Genomic DNA, 24,716 nt, shown 5'->3' with positions numbered 1-24,716 from the left:
ATAGAATGGTTTGGGATTAAAGGCATAAAGAGGGTCGTGATTTTGACATATTCCCTCAAATTATTTGTATGGTATCTTTATTTCTAACAGAGTACATTTCCTGAGACCCCATAACATTTTTGATGCTCCACATTCATTGAATACTTCCTTTTTCTTTCTTCTGTCCACATTGTTCACAGGTGCGAGATAGAGACATTTTAAGCTTCTTCCTTGGAGCCCCCGGGGAAGCGAGCTTTCTCTTTTTGACCTCTATTTATTCTGTTTCTCTGTCTAAACCTCTCTCCCTCTCTACCTATCTCTGCCTCTAATTCTGTCTCTCTACCCCGAGTTATCAATCGGATTCATGGGGGCCCAGATAAGCCATATTTTCACCATTACTGTGTGATCAGGTTACATTTTCACATATCATTTAGTATTGTTTGGCATCATGGGGGCCTGAGTTAGCAGGAAATGGGTGATAACATGCAAAACGTGTTCCTTACAGGAGTCCCCAAAATATGCCTTGCCCTGGCTCCCCCAATCCTTAAGATGACATTGGTGCGAGAATCTGAGTCCCCTCTGGTGGCTGGCTGAGGCTCTGTAAATCAGGCACAGTAGGACTTAGAGGGCTTAGGAGTCCTATAGCCTGCATTCTACTGTCTTGTAAGGTTTTCCTTCACTTCTTCTTGGTAAATCTACTTCTCCTGGTAATGATCCTAAAACACAAACCTTTGCAATAATCGCCCTAGTGACTACATAGGGGGTCATTCTGACCCCGGCCGGCGGCGGTAGCCGCTGGCCTGGCTGGGCCTGCCAGAATACCGCTGCGCGGTAAATAGACCGCCGCGGGTATTCTGGGTTTCCCGCTGGGCTGGCAGGCGACCGCCAGAAGGCCGCCCACCAGCCCAGCGGGAAACACCCTTCCATGAGGATGCCGGCTCCGAATGGAGCCGGCGGAGTGGAAGGGGTGCGACGGGTGCAGTTGCACCCGTCGCGATTTTCAGTGTCTGCATGGCAGACACTGAAAATCTTTGTGGGGCCCTGTTATGGGGGCCCCTGCAGTGCCCATGCCATTGGCATGGGCACTGCAGGGGCCCCCAGGGGCCCCACGACACCCCATACCGCCATTCTCTTCCTGGCGGCCAAAACCGCCAGGAACAGGATGGCGGTATGGGGGTCGGAATCCCCATGGCGGCGATTCCCCAGGGCAGCGGAAAACCGGTGGTACACCGCCGGTTTTCCGTTTCTGACCGCGGCTGTACCGCCGCGGTCAGAATGCCCAAGGGAGCACCGCCAGCCTGTTGGCGGTGCTCCCGCGGTCGTTGGCCCTGGCGGATTTTACCGCCAGGGTCAGAATGACCCCCATAGTCTTAAATTACTTGTTCTGATTTTGTAGTCTTGTGGTCTACATTTGCTATTTTTTTTTAAACATATCTACCCTAAGGTTATCTTCTGTAGGCCAGACCAGAGAAATACAACAAATAATTAGATATGATGATGATGCTATTATTCACCGGTAGCAAGCAGTTATTAAGGTTAGAGGATATATCACTCAGGACGATAGCAGTTCTATATTACAATATTTGGACCAAGTAGATAATATGACAGATACTATATCTTTAACTTCTAAAAGTAAAATTAAAAGACAACTTAACTTGTGGTAACATCCAGGATGCTTGTTTTTTCAAGCTATATTATACAAAATATTGAATATCTACTTGCAAATGTGATGATTTGGATTCAGATATTACAATGATCTTAGTCAAAAGTTTAAATCTCTGCCTAAGTCTTAAACTTGGTTAATCATTGATGAATCAACAGCAACTAGAAACTCAAATATGTTTGGTCTCTACTCAGCTTTGCAAGACGGGCCCAATATTTAGATTTCCAATGAATCTTGGCAGCCCTACCTGAAATACATTTATTTTGATGCTTTACTGTTTACAAATAGTGAAGTCAAGCTTGACCTGGATGAACCCATATATAATAAGCTCACAACATCCTTATACCAATTACCAAATGTCCTAAAGATATCATGGTGCCGGGTCCAAATGGAATTCTGAAATTGTTTATAAAACAAAATCTCCCGAAGTCTGACTGAGTTATAGCTCCTATTATTTACATATATACATCAAACTAGTCTAAAGTGTGATTTATTTTTGGTAGGCTGACATAGGAAACTACTTCTTAGAAAAAAACTCAGTCCAGCTGCAAACATCTTTGCTAATCCCCTGCATTAATGGTTGAAGAAGAAGGTGGGAAAACTCTGCCTGATACCAATGGAGCTGACTGGCTCTTAACCCAAGTCTTGGTACAGCCCACCCCAGTGTATTCACTATGGCATAATTAGTGGATGTCCACAGTAAGTGGTACCTTCAGGCTTGCTTTCTGGACTTGTTTGTGTCATTGTATTAATCTGGTTCATATGTGTCAAAATGTGAAAGCTTGGACATTTGCTCCTTCACTCCTTTCAAAAGCTTACATTATGATACTTGAACCAAAGTGAAGTTAAGTTACAAGGGTCAGATTTCCTTTAGTTTTGGCATTGAAAATGGAGTGAGCAAGGGTATATTCTCCAGCTGCTCTTCTTTTCACTTTACTCATTGGATTTACCATGTGCCCTTACAGTTGCTAATGGCTTTCCACCTAAGATCTTTTTCAGAAATATAAAGATCTGGCTTTATGCTGATGGATAGGTTATTCTCAGCAGAATGCCAAACGGTCTGCAGTGTCAGTATGTCGGTCTCTATAGATATTATTTGAGAACTACAATTTCTATAAAGAACTCAAAATTAAAGGACAAAATACTAGTGCAAAATAGAATTCCAGTATATGTGGTAATCCACATTAAGATGGCATCATATCATGTGAAAAAAAGAGAAGATATTAATCATAAAAGAACCATCACACATACATAGATACAGTGCTCAAACCAGAATCCCTTAAGACTATACAATTTGTTCACATGGCCATGTCGTAGTCAGGTAGAAGATCCAATAGACCTCCCTTAGCTGGTTCCCACATTCTCCTTATGTTATATCAACTCAGATGTTTTTCAATTATGGCAAGCTCCAGGCCCTCAAGAAATACAAACTCCTGCTACCAAGATACAGAGTCCGGAACCTCTTTTGCAACTAGGCTCAGGTGATCCTTAATATAGCAGAAGTAACTACAAAATAGAAAAGCCCAGCAACTTAAGTCGGAACCTCAGTGGCATGACCAAATAAAACGGTTTTAGTATCAGGTAAAGCATCTGTCTTTCATAGTTGATTTACCAGTGTAAATACTCTGTGCCAGAATGGTATGATGGAGCCACATGTTGCAAAGATGTGTACTGTGTTGGCCTCAAGTTCATCCCACCAAAAATAGGCCGATTAATCCTGCAGACCCCACTAATAAAGCTTAAGCAGTGTATAATATGTATCATTTAAGAGTTTAAAGGATTGTACCTTAAGCCCAGAAACATTAAGAGTGTCTTCAGACAGCATATTTGTGTAGCATATGTCGGACAGGGAGACGTTACACAGCAGCCTCCAAGACCACTGAGCAGCAACTACGTCAAACCTATCACCTACTTTCCCCTGATGCCCAAAAATCACATAAAAAGTGTGAATGAAACCGTGTTTCTTTATCTTAATGAACTCAAGGAATTCATTATGGTTCATATCAAAGTCAATATCAGGAAGTCGCTACACACATTTTCTTAATTGTAGATAGGAGAACGCTCCCATTTTAGGGAACCTATAGTACATATTCATTTCATGAAAAGGTGAGAGAATACCACTCTTAAAAGATTTATCCAAATACAGAATTTTTACAAAGGGACAGCATTTAAGAAAGCTATCTTGAAAGGAAGATGGGAAATTAGGATTATCACCCAAAAGGGTGTATTGATGAAACCTAGCTAATTGACAGGTGTCTCGAATAGCCTGTCAAGCCTTATGATGGACTAATAATGTCTTATACTGTGTATGCTTGAAACAAGCAGTATCGACCAATCCTTGTTGTGGTCAAATGATTGTTGAGAACACCCGGTACTCAGGAAATAGCCTGCCAGATTCCATGATCTAACCCCCATCACGACTGATAGCCAAAACATAAGCGTGGCTAGATAATAGCTCCACAACCCCTCTCCCTTCATCAAAAAACTTTGTATACATACAAAGGAATAGACCTAAATAAATATAAGTAATGTGGCAAAACAGTAATCTTGATAATATTGCATCTCCCAATCAGGCTGACATGTAGCCTGTCCCACTTTCTGAATAGAGAAAGGAATTCTGTGTATAATGCTTCATAGTTCAAGGATACCACATTGTCCATATCGAATGATATATGAATACCCAAATTTTTAGCCAAAGTTACATAGAGAGGGTCCTGTCTTTTATATTCCTTTCTGATGATGATCTCAGTTTTATCGGTGTTCAGTTTGTACTCCAAACCATACCCAAATGTCTTAGCAGCGTCTTCTATCGCTGGCAGGGCTGTTGCTGGAGGTGTTGTTAGGAAGGGGATATAATCAGTGTCGGCTAAAATCTTGGCCTCCCAGTTGTGCAACATCAACGATGGAACTGAGGCTGTCATCTTTAATACACAAATATAGGGATCCAAGTTTAGGGCAAATAGCAGCAGGAAAAGAGGACACCCTTACCTAGTTCCTCGACTTATCTGAATAGTCTCTGAGAGCATTCTCGTATATGAGACCCTTGCTGTCAGCCATAAATCCCTGGCCACAGAACCTGGCCACTAAACCCAGCCCTAATCCCATTGCTTTCATGACCATCCATAAGTACCGCAATGAGACCCTGCTGAATGATTTTTCAGCGTCCAGCAGGATCATCCCGGTGAATACCTTCAGTTTCCTCACCACATTCAAGGTGGAGATGGTGAGATTGACATGGGAGGTTGTATCCCGCAAGGGGATGAATCTGTGTTACGTTAGGTCTATCAGTGAGGTGATTACAGCTGCAAGTCTATTCAACAGAACACAGGTATACATCTTAGAATTATAATTGATCAAAGAGATGGAATGATATGAACTGCAATTTAGAGGGTCTTTATTCTTTTTTACGAATATAGAAATGTGCGTTTCCCCCCATGATGGCGTAACTGATGTTAGAATAGCCACTGAGTTAACTAACTTGGTAAATAGAGGGACCTAAATGACCTTAAACTGCTTGTAGAACTCAGCTGGGATAGAATCCAGCCCTGCTGCTTTACCACTCGCAAGTTGCATAATAGCCATTTCATTCTCTTCCCTAGTTATTAAACCATTTAGCACAGCTTTTTGCTACTCTGTTAGCTTATTTAGGCTTGCGGCCTGCAAATACGAACCACCTTCCCACATAGTCCCGGCTACCCTAAATCATATTATTATTATTATAACTACCCTATCTCTTTGAGGTTTTCAAAGCACAGTAGACACCCCCCTCTGTATTTAGAGCAGATCCTATCCCACATCTGCTTCTTGAGCTGCAGCTGCAGGATGGGCAGTTGCTAAAAAAGGTTTTGAGTACTCCCTGGAGGGTACAGGAACTTTTGACAGGATACATGTTCCAACTCAAGTTGGATAAGCCTTTCCCACAGCCAGGCCTCTGTGGCTCGCTCCTCCTTGCCTTTGTACATAGTATAACTAGTGGTCTGACCCCATATGAAAGCCTTTAGGGCATCCCAGACCATAATTGAGCAAACTGTCCCCCTATTAGTACAAATGAATTCTCTCAAGCCCAAGCCCTTGAATGTGATATATTGAGGGTCAAGTAGCAACTTACAGTGAAAGTTCATCTGCATGGTTGCAGAGGTTTGTATTTAACTTAATGGTTACTGCAGACAGCAAGCTATAGGTGAAAAAGAACATATATAGTCGGGAGGATGTGCCATGGGGGTAGAATGTGAATCCCGGCTAGCGGCCCCAACAAGCATGCTAGACGCCAGGCAATGTATATGTTGAAATTATTTGCTTAACAGCTCCCTGGTACTTAGTGGAGAGGCTGTTGAATCCACCCCTGGCTCCAAAACCAGGTTGAAGTCCCCACACATAACTACTGAGTCAGGCCATATACTAGAATCCTCTACCAGATGACTGAACAGAGCAGGATCATCCATTTATGAGGCATAAACCACACAGACTGTAAATTATATACTACCATTGCCTGTACGTGCAATTAGCCATCTCTCATATCTGTTGAGTACAAACCGACCTGCCGAACATCCTTTCTTCTTAGAGAGTAGGGCAACTCCCCTCTTTGGGACATCAGCCCAAACTGCTGCAAGGGTATGGTGTCCTAGACCATTAAACTTGGACAATTCCCCAGTAGCTAGATGGTTCTCTTAAATACAAACCAGGTGCAGGTTGAGTTTATAAAGTTGTCCCTCACATATTTCACTTTGGCGTTTTAATGCACACCATTAATATTCCAGCTAAAGATTTGTATCCCCTGATTGCGATCACAGTTGGAGTTATCTATTCGTAAATCAAGACATATTCCTATGCATAGAGTGGTAATTCCACTCCACAACCATCCATGTCATTCCTCCTCTTTTTATCTGAATGATCATGTGTTCTCTCTCCCAAACCTTAGAAACCTTACCCATAACCAACCGCAGTCCATCACACCCTCTCTCCTCCTCCTCCCACTGCTGAACCCTCCAACCCTGCTTGCCCACCTGAACCACACACACCAAGCCCATTCCTATCCCACTCAATCAAGTAGGACTTTGTAGTAGCCCTAGATGTGAATCAACACCCACACCCCACTCCCCCCCAAAAAGGAAGAATTGATATCCTGTCCCCACCGCACCACAGGGTAATTCAGAAGCTCAGATAGTGACCAAAAGCTTCCCTGCCAAGGAAAAAAATAAGAGAAAACAGAGAAGCAAGACCACTATAAATATGAGAGAAAAAAGAAAAGGAAAGAAATAGAATTCTATGATTAGGGCTATGGGTGATTCCAACCATCAATAAGGAAAGTTCACAAGTGCTAAAGACCAGACGCTGGAGACCAAACTGTGCTAGTCTTTGGATTCCCCTGATGACTTCAACAAGTCCTGTGCCTTCTTGGGGTCATGACAGAAAGTTGTTTGGCCTCTGTAGGTAATTCAAAGTTGAGAAGGTTCCAACAGTGAGACCATGCACCCAAGTTTAAGGAAGGATGGAAGTGTCTCCCGCAAACGCAACCTACGATCCATTGTCTAATGGCAGACCTCACACCTTACAAAAGAAATCTACTATGCAGGCTCTGTCTGGTTTGTTAGGGTGGGTCAACTGGAAAATATGCTGCAGAAACATGAAATTTCCTATATGAATTAAAATTGCTCTTGAGTAGTTGGCAGCACAACCTTGTTTAGTTTTGTGGAAAGGGAACCTGTGTACATGCTCTGCTTGGTAGTCTATGTCCCAGTCATTGAGTTTGGGAAAGACCTGCTGAAACAAATAGACACTATGGGGTCATTATGACCCTGGCGGAAGGCGGAGAACCGGCGGTAAGACCGCCAACAGGCTGGCGGTCTTACTTTGTGGAATTATGACCATGGCAGTTACCGCCATGGTCATCCGCCGGTTCTCCGTTCCGCCCGCCAGGGCGGAGACGACCGCTGGGCTGGAGACCTGGGTCCATCACTAGACCGCCGCCGGTATTTGGACCCGGCTTACCGCCGTGGATTTCCAGCGGTTTGAACCACCATGAAATCCATGGTGGTAAGCACTATCAGTGCCAGGGAATTCCTTCCCTGGCACTGATAGGGGTCTCCCCCACCCCCACCCGACTCCCTCCCCTACCCCCCCACCACTCCACCACCCCTGCCACCCCCCAAAGGTGGCAGGGACCCCTTCCCCACCCCGACCCCCAACATCACAACACCCATACCCACACGACACGCACGCAGGCACCACCTACACACTTACACGCACACACGCCGACATACATGCCTACATCCACACACACACACAGTCAGACACGCACATCCACATTCAAACATACACGCACACATCCATACAGACATACCCACAGACATACACGCACTCATTCCCATACACACAACACCCCTGCAAGCATACACGCACTCACACACCCCCTCTACATACACACACGCACACCCCCATGCACCCATACAACACACAACACCCCCCACCCCCTCCCCTCACAGACGATCGACTTACCTGGTCCGACGATCCACCGGGAGGGGACTGGAGCCATGGGGGCAGCTCCGCCAACACCACACCACCAACAGAACACCGCCATGGCGAATCACAGGACCTGATTTGCTGGGCGGTGTTCTGTTGGCGTGGCGGTGGAGCAACCTCCACTTCCCCGCCTCCCGCCAGTATGGCTGTTGGCGGCTCTCCAGCTGACAACGGTCATAATAGGCCGAGCGGCAAACCGCCACCACTGGCGGTCTTCCGCATGGCGGTCCCTCGGCGGTCTTCAAAAAAGACCGCCGAGGTCAAAATGACCCCCTATATCTCCTGGGGTCATCCCCCTCATTCCTCTTCGGTGTCCCTAGCACCCAGAGATTATTGCGCTGCATCGTATTTTTGACGTCTTCGAGTTTCTTGATGAAGTTTTTCCATTGGATAATCGCTCCGCCGACTAGGTGGTCCACCCGCTTTATTTAAATGCTGTCGGGCACACTCACGAATGTCTGTTGGCGAACCGCCATCACCGCCAGAATTTTATACTTGCATCGACTGCGCCATAGGCAAAAGCGGTTGGTGGTGTGACCACAGCCAGATTTACCACCAGGCCAATCACAATGTGCCTTCTCACCAATGTAACATTGGCTGCTAAACCCCCACACCTCCACACCTCGTACAAGTCCTGCCTGTGCTGTTGCTATGTGACCACTACGCAAATCAACCCCATCGTTGACGAACTGAAGATAAGTGACTTTCTTTAACTGTTACCATTGGAATTGTCTGTACTCGCGCATTTTTATATATACTTACAAGCAATAGTTTAATAATTTACAATGCATATGTGTGTATTTTGGTAGTTAACAAAATTTAAAGAAACACACCTGTATATTTTATTTACATTTACCAAGCTGCTTTCATGCTAATGGACACCTACACAAAAAGTAATTTCAATCCCAATTCAAAATGTGTCCATATAGGTGTGTTTCATCATTTTCCCCAAAGTACCACATCAGATATGTATGCACTACTCATTTGAACAAAATCATTCTAATAAAATGTCGTAATTGCACAACGCAATCAACACCTTGCTTCACAAGAACTGTACATTCAATGTCACTTCTTAACATTTCTGGTATATATTAATGTCACATTTTCCCTTGTCTCGTGCAGTTTCTGTATATCATTAAATTTAATCTAACTCTAAAGTTTTAATGTGTTGTGCATATGTGTTTATTATTAAGTTATCATTTAAAAACAAACATACCTGTACTAACAATTAAAAAACAAATTAAACATATTTAATTTTGGTGTAAGTGTCCATTTTCATGATGAATGCTTGCACCAAAATCACCATGCCCATTACAAATGTACATGACAAGTTTATACCCTACACAAATATATCATAAATAAAATCTGTTTTGTTCACTGTCATAAATCAAAATAAGGTCATGTTACTCACATCTTCATAAATAAAATTGTTATTAATTCATGACTTTTAATTAAAATATGTCAGGACAAACTTTGTGAAAATGCCATTTTTTATTCTTAAATGTGATCTGTCTCGCCACAACTGTCTTAAGGAATAAAGCATGAATGTCCTAAAAACATGATGCGCAGCATAACTGTTTGATGTTTTGTCCAAGAACTTGCCTCCTAATTACACTGCCAAGGACAACCTCCTCAGGAAGGGGCATCTAATGGGCACAGAGAAGGCACCTCAAGCATCCTACCTGGAAGGGGTGGGTGTGGGCTTCACAGGGGTCAGGGGCATGTAAGAAGTGAAATCAGGTGGAGGTGAAGGGGTAGAAAGGGTAGGAGAGGATTGGGATTTGGAAATAGAGGGAGCTGGTTATGTGTGTGTGTCTTTTGCAGGGAAATGTGGGTCTGGTGTATGTGGTATATATTTGGGTATGTGTTTCTTGGAAGGTGTTTGGTGTTCGGGTGAGTGTGTGTATTTGTGTTTGGTTGGTATTGTTGTTTGTGGGCTTTTGTGTGAGTGTGCCTGTTTGAATGAGTGTGCTGTTGATGTGGTTGGTGTGGTTGTGGTGTGTGTGCCTGTAAGTTTTGCAGATACACGTTGGTCTGCTGTACGTTTGGGTGTGTGTTTCTTTAAAGGTGTTTGGGGTTTGGGTGAGTGTGCATTTTGGTTTGGCGGGTGTTGTTTTGGGCGTAGGCGTGGGTTTATGTGAGTCTGTTTGCTTGGATAAGTGTGCTGTTGAGGTGGATGTTGTGGTTGTGGTGGTGGTGGTTGTGGATGTGGTAGTCGTTGTGGTGATTGTGGGTATGCTGTTGCTGGTGGTTGGTGTGGTTGTGGGAGTGGTGGTGGTTGTAGTTGTGGTGCTTGTGTCTGTGGTGGTTGGGGTTGTAGTTGTGGCTGTGGTGGTGGTGCTTTTGCTTGTGGCAGGGGCGTGCTGGTTGTGGTGGTCGTTGTGGCACCTGTGGGTGTAGTGTCAGTAGTGTGTATACTGGATTGGTGTATGTTTGTGTTTTTGTGTGTTTGTGTTTATGTGGGCGTGCTTGGGTTGGGAGTTGGGATGAGGAAGGGACTGGAGTGGGGGCACAAGTTTGGGCTGGTAGTGGGGCTGTGGTCAGTGCAAACACTGTTTTTGCAAGTGAACTCTGCATGCCAGACATTGAACTATGAATGGCATCTGGAAATGAAACCGTTTGTTGCATTTGGCAACTATGGCCCTGGATGCCATTGATGATCTCTGTCTGACCTACAGCGATGCTGTGTAACAAGTCAATAGCCTCTTTACTGTGCGCAGATCGAGGGACAGGTGTGAGGGGGTGCCTGCGGCAAAGAAGACCCCAGCCATTTTATGGGGGGGGTGGGTTTGGCCAACTGGGGGAGGGGGGAGGGGGGCGAGAGGGAGGCGAGAGGGAGGTGGAGATGAGAAGCTCGGTGGTGGACAGGAATGCAGATGGAACAAGTCCTATAGAATCTGCCACCACTAGGGACTGGCCTTCAAATAAGATGACAAGCTAGTGGCCTCCATTAAAGTCCCCTCACTCTCCATGTCAGTGCGTCCATCGGTATCTGAGGTTTCACACCTGACGTACAGTGGCCATTAGCTTCATCCCCTTTGTGGCCAACGCCCCCTTCACTGGTTCCTGAAGATTCTGAAAAGACAGATACTATATTTTATTGGATCTGTGGAAAGAAAATGATTATGGGTTTTTAACAAAACATTTCCTTATTTTCATATTTCACCTGTATCAAGGCTTTCAGTCTTAGGTATAGTTTACCATTACCTCAGATCTAAAGGGCCCATTTGTTCACAGTTTTGTAATTTATCATCATTACTCCCATTTTATTTTTGACCATTTCTCTTAACCATTTCACATTTCTCCTGGATTTGTTTAACACCTCTGAATGGTGCAGATTGGTTGTTTTGAATAGTGAACTCATGTCACAAAAATAGATATGTAGCTAGAAACCTTTGTACCATGTACAATGCCCATCTGCAAAAAGTCCCTTTCATTAACTTTGTTTCCTCAATATTAATTTATCATATGGATATAACAAAGGACACACAAATACTTTTTGGAGATGTGTTTCTCTGTCACCAATGTGTATGCATTCCTTTCTGCTTCATTTAATAATGTTTGCCTAATAAATTCATGGTTGTGAAAACAGACTGATTTACATGCACATTTGTGAAGGAGAAAGGCGTCATATCAATCTGTAAATAAATATGAACATGAACTGACTTAAAGTTTGAAGTGAAAAAGTATTCTTTATATTGTTTTTGGTAATAAATGTTGCCATCGTTCTCATGTTCCTAGTAATTTTGGATCACATGCTCACTATTTTTTGTTTATTATACTGTACAAACTCACCAATGTGAAGATTGGAAAACCACAGTATCTTATGTGCATGTTATGCTATGTCACCTGTAATAGGGTCAATATAACCTCACAATTGTGAAGGAACATCACACCTGACACAATCATGAATTGTGGACTGTTTGGTACAACTGTCCCTTATAACATAGACAAAATCCAGGTACATTTTTTTTCTTAGGCAAGCATGGGTCTGCTCAAAACAGTCCTTTGGTAGTGATCAGAAATAAAGTGGTAATATTTTCCAAAAATTATTACACAAAACACATCATCATACACCTTTTGCAAAACTTGAACCTTCCAGAACTTTTCTTGTGCGTTGGATGTATCGGCCTTTATGTTGATGCTGTAATTTGCTGCTGTAATCAAAATAAAGTTATCTATCGATAAGAACTCAAAAAAGGACTTACCCCCTTGATGCTGCTGTTGGGCTCTTAAATGCCCAGCAAGCTCGGGATAGGCCAGTACAAGTATGCAGGCCAACAGGGTGGTCAGGGTGCAGCACACATGCTTTCAATGTTGGGAGGACTGGCTGAGCTGGACTTCTGGTGAATTCATTGTCCAGCATTGTATGTACTCCCACCTCTTTCTGCAGTGAATGCTGCACTGCTTGTAGACCCCCGGGGTCTCCGCCTCCTGTGCAATGGCCATCCATATGGTCTTTTTCTGATGGAATTGACCTGTAGGGGCACTATGATAGAGCTGGCATGTGTGTCAGTGGGAGGTCAGTCTTTGGTGATGTATGAACATGTGTGTGAAGGAATGGGATATATTTGTAAGGATGACAGAGAGCCTGTGTCATATGTACTTGCAGCACATGACATATCTTTTGCCATATGTGGCACTGCTGCATGTAAAACACAAACAGACACTCATTTAAAAAAAAAATTGTAAACATTTAAAGGGCAGAAGATATTTATGCAGAGAAGTTCATAACATTAATTATTTTTCTGCAGTTTATATTTCTCTCATTTTATAATATGGATGTATTTTTCACTGATATTTATGGCACCATGTACATTGGCCACTGGGAATAAGAGGCCTGCAGTTAGTAAATGCAGCACTTTTGTACATGAGCAAACTGAAATGAAGAGGTACCACAATCTTCAAGGCAACTTTTCATTACAATTTCCTGACATTTAAAAGCATTCAGAAACATTATTTTGTTCACAGCTCCAATATTGAGTTGAGTTCAATCCATTCACTGCACTTCACTCTGGAAATAAAAGCGACATTCTAGCCTGTATTTCAATAAAAAAGGTTAGTGAGAATTACATTTTCATTATATACATGCACCTGTTCCTCTGGTGAGCCATACTGTTGGCTGTAGAGGGACAGGACCTCTGTGGCCAGCAAATCCAGCTCCTTAGCTGAGAAGTCAGGGGCCCTGTCACCAGCTCTTCCTAGCACCGTGGCTCCCAGAGTCCCGAAATAGTAGCGAAAGTGGAGGAGGTGTTGTTGGCTGCAATGTTAGGAGGCAAGTGAGCTTTTTTACAAATGCTGCATACTTGTATACGACATACGCGATCGTCACCTGAAGTGGACACCTGCATTGGCTGTTGTACGTTGCTGTCACACACGTGAACCGATGGCTGTGTCCATCGCAGAGTTTACACCCACTATGACGTCAACTTCCGCAGATGTATGTGTGTTTGCAAATGTCCTGACGGGAAGGTCAGACGTCCACTATTTTAGATCTTGAAACTGTATTTTTAAGTGTTAAGTGCGTCACCACTCAAAATAGTGGCAAGTTTGCATACATAAACAAAATGCGAATGTTACTCATTTTATTCAACAGTATTATGTAGTGCATTACTGTGTTTAAATGTAATAATTGTGCAGTTTGGTTTATATTTCCGTTTACTTTTTTTGAGAATTATTACATTATCAAACATGTTAAAAAATATTTATATTATTTTCCAAAATCACTAAAAAAAATTGTGTACAGATTTGTCACAAAAAACAAATAGAATTTTACAAAGATATTGATTTGTGTCGAATATCTAAGAAATGTTTGCACATTTAAAGTAATATATTTATTTTTTCCTAAATGAAGACATATGAACCCAGAGAGAGGTAGAAGATGACAGTCTCAGGTTTTTAGACTATTGCCAGACCCTGACACCATGGAAGAATGGAATATTATCAAAAATTGAGATTGAATAGGCGAACCTTTCTTGATTTATGTCATCAGCTGGAGCCAGATCTTATTCCTCACAAGAGGAATCCCACATCAATTACACTAATAATCAAAAGCATGGCAATACTCCATTCTGCTGCCAAAGAATCATTCCAATACGCTGTGGGAGAGTCTGGTGGCATGACACAACTAACTTTCAGTGGTGTGCTACAAAAAGATCTTTCTTCAATGTTGAGACACATCAACAGCTTCACCCAGTTTCCACGAAATTAGGATTTTGCAAATGAGAAGGGATATTTTTAAGCTTTGGATGGCACACCACATGTGGTTGGTGCAATTGATGGCACACATATTGCCTTAGTGCCACCACACAACAGGGAACAGGTCTACCACATTCAGAAGAACTTCCATTCAATCAATGTGCAAGTTGTCTGCTTACCTGATTTGTCCATCACAAGTGTGTGTGTGTGTTTCCCAGGATGAACACATGATTCCGTTGTACTATGGTACAGCCCCATACCCCACCAAATGTCACAATTTAGACCTGAGAGGGCCTGGCTTGTTGGTAAGTGCAATCTGTCAATGTAATTACTTCGTTAGTTTCTAGTTTAAGGATCTACAATGGGATTATATATTTTGGCTACTTTTATTTCTTTTAATTAATATAGGAGACTCAGGTTATACTAACTGACCATGGTTGCATGCACCGCTGAGGAATAGAATAATGCCAGGAGAAGTCTGCTTCAATGAGGCCCATGGAAAAACAAGGAGGCCAGTGGAGCAGGCTTTTGTGCCCCTAAAGACCAGATTTAAATGTCTGGGTAAGACTGGTGGAGCCCTCCTCTAATCAACCAAATAGGTGTGCAAGATCACCATGGCCTGCTGCGTGTTGCACAACATTTCTCTGCGACCAAACATCCCGTACACTGCAGAGGAAGGAGACCATGATGAGTTACCGGGTGAGGATGTTGAAATGCCAAATGAAGATGCTCGTGGTTAAAAGAAAGTAATTGATGTATGTCCAGATGTTATTGACAACTTCTTCACATGAGTCTATGCTGGACATTTTTATGGAATGGGAAGTTAAGGAAATTCCTGGACAAAGATGTTTGTTGATCAAAGTTTTGACACATTGACTACTGTTTAATTTATATTGTTTATCTTTGATTGTTAGTAAATGTGTGCTCATAATTCATCATTTGTAATGTGTCGATTTTGTCATGTAATGTAAATGATTTTTTGTTGTTATTCTGCTTTAGGTTCCTTCACCATGTCATCTTTATTTGGACATTTGAAAGTTGTGACATTTGCAGTTATATGCTGCTCTTGTAAAGTGCAAAGGGAACATGGGGGGATCCTGTGAAAGACATGCACACTATGGATGTACATATCTTGTACATTGAAAACTTGCACAGTGATTGAATTGAAGTTTTTAAGATGGCATTGGACTTGTTTTCTGTTGAATTTTGCCATCAAGGTAATATGTGTTGCTTAAATTGCTCTGACCACATGTATAATTTGACCCAAAGAATACTCATCTCTCTTCACATTGGTAAAAAACTCATTTTGTGTTAAGTGTATGAAGCTGTTGATGTGTCTCATGATTGAAGAAAGAACTCTTTGTTGCACACCACTTAAAGTTGGTTGTGACATTCCGAGAGATACTGCCACAGTGTATTGGAATGATCCTGTGGCCACAATATGTAGCAGTGCAATGATTTTGGCTATTGGTGTTATTGATGTGGGATTCCTAGTGTGAGGGAGGAAGTCTAACCTCAGCTGATGACATGAATCAAGAATAGTTTGCCTATTGAATCAAATTTTTTTATGTATATCCTGTTCTTCCATGTGTCAAGATCTGGAACTGTAAATATAAAAAAAAATGGCAGAGTATTTGAATTCTGCTTGGATTGTAAAAGTTTTTTTTAGGTTTGACAAACAAATCTTTCTTACAATTGTATGAAGATATGACTTTTAGATTTGCTGTATTTTTACATTTTAGTAAATGCGAGGAAGATTACCTACAAGTTTTTTTTTAGAAACATTATCTTTTTATTATTTGCATTTAAAAATTAATGATGAAAAGGAAAACAATTGAAAATGTAGTTTTGTTCAAGAAGAACATCAGTCTTTGACTTTGCTTTTTTAAAATTATTTTAGACACAAAAAATTAAAAGGCAGAAAACAGTCAATCATGGTAAATAAAACTATTATTGTAGAGGCAAAATTGTTCACATTCCAAGACACAAAAGACAACTAGCATAGAAAATGAAAATGTTTCCAGAAAATAGTACACAGAGTGAAAGATAGTCATGCACTGGAGGAAATTAGGTTCTGCGTCTCTTGTTGTTAGTGGTTGTGGTCTTGGCATCCTCTCCTGGTGGTCCGGATGAACGTCCTCTCCTGGGAGGGTGGGTATCCACAGTTACAGGGACTGAAGTGGTTGTAGGTGTTTCTTCTTGTGGCATGGACTCCCTTTCTATGGCTGGGGCAGGGGTAGTGGCCCAGATGTTGTGGGGCCACAGAAAGGGATAGATGTTGCTGAGAAAGCCCTGTACATATGGTGGTAAATGTCAAGCAGCACCCCGGTCAGGGAGCTCAAATTAGAATTTAGATTCCATATCTCTACATTGTGCTCCCTCTGTCTCTTCCTCACGTCCCAGAGCTCTGTAGGAACCTGGGCCGTCATGTCTTGGGACTGATGTCGGGATCTCAAGACTTGCTCAATGGTGGCCTGGGTGACAGTGAACCCAGTGGCCTCACTTTGCTGGCCCACAGATTCCCTCCCACTAACCGTACCCCCCACTACCCTGTGTCCCTTGAGCCAGTGTGCCCTATCACATTGGGTCCTGGCTGAACAGCAGCCAGGACTGGGGGGCACAAGATTCGGGTGATGTTACTTTGGGCACAGGAAGTGAAGGTATCCATAGGCTGAGGTGTAGTAACATTTGGGGTAGGAGGTGTAGGTGTGGGCCGAGTGAGACATACTGGATCTTTCTGCCCACACAGACCGGATGGACCAGGCAGCTACTCATCATCCAGACTTGCAGAAGTGGAGTCCTCATTGAAGTTTCGATCCTGGTCTGGAGTTGAGTGGCAGATGATTGCCTATGTACTCGGGGTGTTGGACCTAGTATGGATTACAGGAAAACTAAACTGTACAGTGGCGGCCGGCAGCTTTGGGAGGGGGGCGGGCGGGGCACTCACACAAACACACAAACAAACACACACACACACACAGGCTCATTCTTTCACACACAGACACGCACGCACGCACGCTCATCCATTAACAACACTCATTCCATTCAAACATACACGCACGCACCAAACATTCATTTTACAAGATCACACACATTCATTCTTTCACTCACGCACGCACTCACATCCATTAACAACACTCATAACACTCAAACATGCACGCACGCACCAAACATTCAATGTAAAACATTACACACATACATATATACACACACACACACACACACACACACACACACACACTTACCTTTAGCCTCCGGGTCCCAGGAGGGTTGGGACTGCTGCCTTCCCTCACTGGCTGACCTGAGGTCAGCCAATGAGGGAAGGCAGCAGTCCCAGCCTCGTCACAGAGTGGGATGGGGTCAGTGAGTCTGCTGACCCCACCCCACTCTGTGACGAAGTGTCACTGATTGACACTCGCCCTGGGCACTTCAGGGCTTAAACCTGAAGCGCCCAGGGAGAGTGTCAATGGGTGACGCTTTCCTCGTCACCCAGGGGAGGGCCTCGAGGCACCTTTGCTGGGCCGAGGAGGTCACGCCCATAAGGGTCGTGATCTCCTCAGCCCAGCAAAGTTCAGCTCAGGCAGCCAGGAGTCTGCGCAAATCGCGCATGTCTGCTCCTGGCTGCCTGACCTGAACATGAAGAGTGTCTGTCAGGCTGACCTTTGTTCAGCCTGACAGACACTCTTCATGGGGTGGGGGGGCGTGGCCCCTCCGCCCTAAAGGACGGGCCGCCACTGAAACTGTAAAAGTCTGGATTATACATGATATGAGTTATGAGCTACCTAGGAGTAAACAGATAATTAATAGTATGATTAGACCTTTCAGTGACTTTTTGATGATTACACAAAGAAGTTACAATTACACACAAGTAAACTTAAAAAAATCAGCTGAAAAGACGTCCTGAAAAAAATATATATTACCTAGAAAGTGTACAAAGAATATACCACACATTCAACCCAACACAGTAGAGAGGGGAAACGAGAGGTAAACCATTCCAAGGCCTAGCAGGCTAAAATTATGACTATTATACAACTTAGTAGGATTTATAGCATTAGCCATCATGTACAAATTGCAAAGTACATTTAATATCATTACGACTTATATTCAGCATCAACATAACATAGAGGAAAATCTTTAGGTCAACATACTATGATTTGTGAAACCAATCACATCAATTCTATGAAATAACAAGAGAGTGACAACATACCGAATGAAATAATAACATTTAAAAACATAGAATAAAATGGAGATTAACAAATGCATAACGCTTTAACATATGTGCATCTATGGAATAAAAGAGAGAATGACCAACATCACATTTTAAAATTGTTTTAAAAACAAGGCATCACTGTAGTTGTAATCATTTTAATTTAGCAATAAAAACACTTGCAAAATTGTAAGTTGGACATTCGTAGTATAATATATGCAGTGAAGATGTACACACATTTCCTAAATAACTACATAGGTGAAATATGTTAATATGTTAGAAAACACAGATAACATAACTTCATGGTATAATAGATGGAATATTGAACCGGTTATCTTAACTACAACAAAATACATTCAAATAAACATACAAACATGCAAAAGGAAGAAATGATCAATGAAGAGCAACACACATATTGATCACACATTGGCCAGTACTAAAATGAGATATAGTACCATAATGCTACAAATTTGATAACAATAGATGTAAAAAAATTATTTGGGTTTCTATGATTTACGAAGGTGCAAAACACATTATCAACAGCTAAGTTATTTCATGTTTAGTGAGACACTCAAAAATGGTAACTTACCAGTCTCCACGCCACCAGGGATTCCTGTTAAGCCTTAGGATATAGGACCCTCAAGACCTACTCCTCCCAGGGAAAAAGTTGTAAAGGGTGCTGGGAGAACCAGTCCTCTAGGCCTCCAGGTGACATTTGGAGGCCAAGGAACGTACTCTCCCCGCAGTTCGTTCCACTTCTTTCTAGTTTCCTCCTGCACACATAGCTTGTTTGCTACAGCATTCACTCTGTCAACTATTCTGGTCCACATTTGCCTTTTCTGAGGTATGGTTTTATTTTGTACTTGGGCTCCAAACAATTGTGGCTCTACTCTAATGATTTCATCTACTATGACTGACAGTTCTCCCTTTGCAAAAAGGGGATTTCTCCTCACTGCCATTCTGAGTAATTATAATTGAATGTAAAAGAGGACCCACAAGTTAATGAAAAATAATTAAACAGCTGAAAAATTAACAGAGGGAGTAAAAACAAAATAATCTGACTTCTGTGTGGCAAATTCAGCAGCAAAATGGTGTTGTGCAGTGGAATGGCACAGCATTGTGGTGTGAAATGCAGTGTGTTTTATTGTGTGATATGCAGGTGTAAGCAATTAGTCAAAAGACATCACGTGTGTGCTGCTAGCATCCATCCAATAGCCACTGAGACAGTCCATTGTTGAGTGGGTACTGCCACAGACTCCCGCCATCAGGAATCAACAGCTAGAACAACGCCAACACAACGGTGAAATCTAAATATGCTCATTGAAATCTCGCCACCCTGACCGTGATGGAGTACTGTTAGCCAGAATTGGAGTCCCCAGTATCGACAGCAGGAAACTGTTTACATGACATAATACACTCTGTCAACACAGGCAATGGTTCAGCCACAATACATCTAAATACGGCGGTCGGAATTCTGTCATCTTGACAGAGTACTTGAAACCGCTGCCACGGAGGGACGACAGAACTACAGTCAAGACCTAAATCAGACCCATAATCTGTAATTTGCCATTGTGCTGCTTCATCTCATCTTTAATACCTTGTGTGGGTGCCATCAAGCTGGCAGACTGCCTCTCAATATTGTTAAGGCGCCATGGAGAATATCTATGTTTTAGACAGTTTCCTTAGTACAACCTGTGTCTTCATATGGGACGTCTTCAGGGTCAACAAGTCTTTTTTTATATTCTTCCCTATGTAGTAAAAGCAAATTATATGTAGATGTAAGCGAGGGGGCATCAAATTAGTAGGTGTCAGCTGTTTCAGTATGCACTAATTCCCCGCTTTTTTCCATATTCAGTAACTTGTCCCTTAGAGGACAATTATTTACCTCCACGTCACCTGTCAGTGACGGCCTCAGAGCTGCCAGGGGCATATTTCTCACAAATTTACATTAGTGGGAGTTTATTCTATGCAGCTTGGGTCCCAGAGCAGCTCATCCTCACTGACATCTCCAAAGTTTCCCGAAGGGGACTGTAGAGGTCTCCAGCATAGTGCCTGGTAACCTGGCTGGTTGTCCTACACCTTGCTCAATTGCACCTCCATTAGCTGCAAACAACAGGCTCCTAGATTGGTCCTCATTGTACCAGCCACAATCGTCATTCAATCCTGAGTTAGATATGGACAGACTGCTAGTCTCAGGGAGGTCAGAGAGTGAGAAGAAGGCCTCTAGAGCCTCTTGGGTTTCCTGCAGCTCATTAGATTTGTAGACTCCCAACACAGATGTACCTTTGGATGTGCTTTCAGGGAACAGGGGGGAAGCTGCAGCCTCCCGGGAGGCAGAGTATCTGACTAATGTCACCCGCTTTATTAACAGCCTCCCCTCCCTGAGTCAGATCATCTATGCAGGCTGCAGTGTGCACCTCTTGCATCAAGGTCAAAGATAGTGGAAAATATCACAGAAGGTTCAGAGGTTAGAGGTACAGGCAGAGGCAGGGTCACAGGTCTTCTTAGGGCCAAAAATGTCCGTCAGAGTTCACAGATTCCAGGGAAGGTCTTTTGTCAAAGGAGTTAGCCCCAGTATCCTCTCCATGTAGTCCACAATCCTTCACCAGGGTCCCCTACTCATACTGCTTTCCCCGCTCTTGGCCCACTTCTCCAGATGAAGAAGGCTCCATAGAAGTGCCCCCTTCAGCCTCGACCCTTGAGTTACTACAGGCCTACTGTGTTCCACTTGCAAAGCCTAATGCTTTTGGATCCTTGGGCACCTTGGGCTTCCTGTTTGTGGTTCAGAAACCAGCCCAGCCGAAGCCCTTGTAGCTGCAGTGTCTGTCTCTACTTGTTGGTCCTGTGGGTCACCCAAGCCTGCTGTCCATCCAGACTGAGTATGTCGTAGGCGCAATCAGGGGGATTCCTCCTCCTGTGGCCCCTGCGCCAACTCCCAATTGACCTCGAGGACCCAGAATCCTCCTCTCTGTGGTGTTCTCCCTGGGACTTGCATGCTACACCACACCAGGTAGGAGGCATGCGAAGATAACAGGGATGGTCTTCCGTCTCTTTCCCCTAGCTGCAGTGCGGGAGCAGGGTTGCTGCATGTTGGAAATGGGGTCTCTGGTTGGAGGTCAGTTTGTACTCTGTCCAGGCAGTTACCCTTGCTCTAGTCAGGGTATAGGAGGTAAGGGAAGTACACACCTAGGATAACCAGCTCACCCCATTGGTAGCTTGGAACATTCATTGAACCCAGTGGCTGGTAGGTGAAGGCTTTGCTGTCCCTGACACTTCTTAACAGGAGGCACACTCAGTCCAAGCAGGAGACACAGCAAAGTCTAGTCTTTGTCTTCCCTACGGCAGAAGCAGCAGCTGCAGGCCAACCCAGAAAAGCACACACAGCAAAGGGGCAGTACTCCTGATCTTCAACTCTTCTCCTTGGCAGAGGTTCCTCTTGAACTAGAAGTCTTCTAGAAGACTGGGGTTTTGGGTCCACTACTTATACCTATTTCTGACTTTGAAGTAGGCAAACATCAAATGGAAAGCCTCTGTTTTTGACAAGATCCTTCTTTGCCCAGGCCTGGTCCCAGACACACACCAAGGGTGTCGGAAACTGCATTGTGTGAGGACAGGCACAGCCCTTTGAGGTGAGATCTCCTCCCTGCCCACTCTAGCCAAGGAGACTCATTAGGATATGCTGGACGCTCCTCAGCCCCCTTTAGGTCACTGTCTAAAGGGAATTCACAAACAGCCCAACTGTCAGTCTGACTCAGACATGGCTTCAACAAGCAGGGAGAGTTGTAGAATGGTTAAGCAAGAAAATTCCCACTTTCTAAAAGTGGCATTTTCAAACTGACATTCTAAAAACCAACTTTACCAATAGGTGTATTTTTAAATTGTGAGTTCAGAGATCCCAAGCTCCATATCTCTATCTGCTACCAATAGGAAACTGCACTTAAAAGATACTTACAGGCAGTCCCCATGTTACCCTATGGGAGAGATAAGCCTTGCAATAGTGAAAAACGAATATGGCAGTATTTCACTATCAGGACACGTAAAACACACCAGTACATGGCCTACCTTTTGAATACTCTGCACCCTGCCTATGAGGCTACCTAGGGCCTACCTTACGGGTGACTTATATGTAGTAAAAGGGAAGGTTTGGGCCTGGCAAGTGGGTACACTTGCCAGGTCGAATCGGCAGTGCCAAACTGCACCCACAGACACTGCAGAGGCAGGTTTGACACATGTTTACAGGGCTACTCGTATGGGTAGCACAATCAGTGCTGTAGGCCCACTAGTAGCATTTGATTTACAGGCCCTGGACACCTCTAGTGCACTTTACAAGGGACTTCCTAGTAAAATCCAAATATGCCAATCATGGAAAACCAATCACTAATACAATTTACACAGGTAACATTTGCACCTTAGCACTGGTCAGCAGTGGTAAAGTGCCCAGAATACCAAAACCAGCATAAACGAAGTCCAGCACACAGTGAAAAATACAGGAAGCAGAAGCAAAAAGACAGAGGGAACCATGCCAAGGATGCCAGGTTTAACAGAGCTAAATCTCAATGGCGATCATCTCATGTGTAGCCAGCAACCATAAAGAGTGCTAGGAAGAAAAAGGGCATCAGAGCAGCATTCAGTAGGTCATGGGCCCCGCTGAAACAGACATTCCACTATATCGATAGGGGAGTTTCTGTCATATCCTCAGGAGGTGTGACGGTGTAGAGATCTGGCGAGTCAGCCCTGTGCTGCCATCCATCCTGCCTCACTCCATGAGATCCTACATATTCTGAAACTAAACCAGTCTACTATTACTGAAAGCAGACTATGGGGGTTATTCTAACTTTGGAGGAGTGTTAATCCGTCCCAAAAGTGACGGTAAAGTGACGGATATACCACCAGCCGTATTACGAGTTCCATAGGATATAATGGACTCGTAATACGGCTGGTGGTAAATCCGTCACTTTTCCGTCACTTTTGGGACGGATTAACACCTCCTCCAAAGTTAGAATAACCCCCTATGTGTGAAAAACACCACAATATTATATATGTTATTAATCATTGTGGATGGGGAGCTCATAATAGTTGGTATTTATCGTACACCTTAAATTCTCAACCCTAATGTATCAGACTTTATCTGATGAAAAAATACACACATGCTGGGGAAGCCGTTCTAGGTTATATCATGAGTAAATATTCTCCGTTCCGCCTCAGTGCTCATCAAAAGTGTTGTGATACTACTGTATTTGTTGCTTGTCAACAGGTGTAGATATCATTGGTTGCTACTGCTGATGATTGTTGGCCAAATTCCTAGGAAATGTTCTCTTAGTGAGTTGAGTTCCAATGAGATTTGTGAGTGTATGAGTACTAATATTAGCGTAAACCACTTTGCCGGCTGCTTCTTCTTTGTCCTGAGTTCATCTCCAGGAATCGGTTGTATCTCTGCTACTATTTTAGAACTTCGATATTAAAACAATTAAAAGAACATTTTGCCATCTCCTTGTCATGACTACTCTACGGTGGTGGGTCACTTGGTCACTTGACACATGTCAATAATATTGTATCAATGAGTTTGACCTAACTAATATGACCTTGATTATGAGTTAGGCTGAGTGAAATTACAGTTTGGAATTTTGCCTAGCACAATTATGTTTTTTTTTATTACATAAGGCATTGGCTGCAGCAGTAGCTAAGTCCTATTTCCTATTTTTTCTTCCACTTCCTTCACATACTCCTCCTACCCCTCTGTCTCACACTCTACAACACCCAGAGGTTCTTCCATATGTTTACCACCTGCTTAGAGCAGGTGGTAAGTGTATGTGTTAAATCCCACAAAATTGGGACTGTTTGGTTTTATGACCAGAAATATCAGTCCCTCGCATGTATTACCCACTCCATGAGGTTTAACTCATAATTAGGTGGTACCGGTTGGGTTTTCTCATTGGCAACAGTAACTTTGAATGCACATACTGTCCAACGTGTAATCTGGGCATTTGTAGCAAAGTAACTATACAATCAATTTTCCTATCTGCCCCTGTAGCAGCAGATGGGTTCCACCTAAGATCTTTAACAGATATATCTATGTTCTGCTTTATGCTTATCATTTTTTATCTTCGATATAACACTCAAAGTTTAGTTGTCTCAGCTTGAAACTCTTTA

General features: G+C 43.2%; 1 protein-coding gene across 3 annotated transcripts in view; it reads left to right on the top strand.

The window, feature by feature from the left end:
• LOC138304374 (integrin alpha-M-like) overlaps positions 1-24,716 on the top strand; it is a 242,314-nt gene that overhangs the window by 65,172 nt on the left and 152,426 nt on the right. The gene's annotated exons all lie outside the window — the stretch shown is intronic.

This window comes from Pleurodeles waltl, chromosome 7, assembly GCF_031143425.1.
Source record: "Pleurodeles waltl isolate 20211129_DDA chromosome 7, aPleWal1.hap1.20221129, whole genome shotgun sequence".
NCBI classification, from domain to species: domain Eukaryota; kingdom Metazoa; phylum Chordata; class Amphibia; order Caudata; family Salamandridae; genus Pleurodeles; species Pleurodeles waltl.
Note: the sequence above shows the minus strand (reverse complement) of the source record. Positions and strands in the feature narration are given on the sequence as shown.